This window comes from Octopus bimaculoides, chromosome 1 (assembly GCF_001194135.2).
Source record: "Octopus bimaculoides isolate UCB-OBI-ISO-001 chromosome 1, ASM119413v2, whole genome shotgun sequence".
NCBI lineage: Eukaryota > Metazoa > Mollusca > Cephalopoda > Octopoda > Octopodidae > Octopus > Octopus bimaculoides.
The window spans coordinates 41,338,722-41,340,577 of record NC_068981.1 but is presented as its reverse complement, the minus strand read 5'-3'; the positions used below and the strand labels follow the sequence as shown (position 1 = coordinate 41,340,577).

Here is a 1,856-nt window from a genome sequence, read left to right as displayed (position 1 = left end):
TCACCACAGTAACTCATGCAAGGCTATCATCCAAAAAGTAAAAATATGCTTTGGAGCAATGCACAGCATTCAAGCCCTCTAATCTTCCAAATTACAGCTAATTCTTCAGATTGATAGATCATTACCAACTTTGTGGAATCCTCAACATCATCACCCACCTTAATGTCTCCATAAACAGCAATCTTGTGGAAAAGACTTTTATTACATTTATTGCCCATTTTCCTTTTAACTTTGCAATACACACATTCAGTAAAACTCCTCAAAATCTTTCTTTGTCCTCTCCACCTGTTACACCAACACAAACACATACCAAGTGCAAAAATGCTCCTGGTTACATCATATCAATTAGGCTGCACCCCCAGACAGTGATCAGTGCCATTATCCTCAAATGCTAACCCCTATCCTCACCAAACCCTTCAGTATTTGTCTTTCTGTAAGGATCCCAATATTTGAAAATATATGATAGTAAGGGGAAACCTCTCTGCATCTACAATATATCAGCCTGCTGCTCTTTCAACATCTCAATGATGATGAAAACAATCATCCTCTCTAAAAACTTGAATATCATTTAATCTTCAGTGACTACTTGTATAACTTTATAGAACTACATCTACTGGGACCAGCTCTACTAAGTCACCAATGGTCACACATTTTCTTAGGAAGTTCAGTGAAAACAATATAGTTACACTTGACATCTACAAGGCCTCCAACTGTGTTCAATATTGAAACTTTTCTCACTATGTTGCTTATTTTTAGGTTTCATCTTTCTCTCATCTCTTTGAATGGAAGGTTCCCATCAGCTTACACTATCACAGCATGCATTAAGGGGCTCTCTGTGAACCATCTTATATTGATCTGAGTGTGCTCTAATGTTTGGTAAACCAAGACCTAGAAAACCTCTTCTGATGAGAACATGACAACCTCATCTTTTTCAGCAGCATCAAAATACAACCTCTGCTTATATTAAGAAAACAATCATACCCTATTTCATCATGAACAACTTGCAAATAAAAACCTTCAAAATCACTGCAAATGCTTGAATTCCTGAACCTTTACAAAACCCTTAATAGAGTAATGTTCGCAAATATGGAACAGTATAACTAATACTACTTCGACGAGTGGCTGTGTGGTAAGTTGCTTGCTTACCAACCACATGGTTCCAGATTCAGTCCCACTGCATGGCACCTTGTGCAAGTGTCTTCTACTTTAGCCTCAGGCTGACCAAAGCCATGTGAGTGGATTTGGTAGGTAGAAACTGAAAGAAACCCGTCGTGTATATATATAAATAAATGGAGTTAAATGCAGGTGTTATTCAAATTCTTTTACTTCCAACACATGTTTCGAAGATATCACTGGTATTATTCCAAAGGAATAAAATGGTTTAAGACAATGTAATCTTCTCTTCAGGGAAATGAAGAAATAAAACTCGTCAATAAGACATTTTAACAGAATATGATGGATATGTATAGTGATTAACTGAACGCTATTAAGTTTTTTTTCAAAAACACGTTACAGGATATAACGTCAAAGGTAGCCTATAGAAAGAGGAGGGGTAAAGGAAAGAAAAAAAATCAGAAACCAAATAAATGAGAAATATAGAACGATATGTGAATTAGATAAATAAACATGTGTTGGAAGTAAAAGAATTTGAATAACACTTGTGTTTAATTCCATTTATTTATTTATATATATTATACAAAATATTTCACATAAACTTAGAGTTTCTACCTTTAAAAACAAGGTGTTATGTCCTTTTTACTTGTGTGATTTTTTGCTACTCTGGTAACTGTTTATCTATTTTTTCCGTGCTAATTGTAAACAAGAAAAAATACATACATCTATTTATATATATATAC

General features: G+C 34.5%; 1 protein-coding gene across 2 annotated transcripts in view; it reads left to right on the top strand.

Moving 5' to 3' along the window:
- The window catches only part of LOC106878939 (N-fatty-acyl-amino acid synthase/hydrolase PM20D1.2), a 27,964-nt gene that overhangs the window by 14,628 nt on the left and 11,480 nt on the right, over window positions 1-1,856 (top strand). The gene's annotated exons all lie outside the window — the stretch shown is intronic.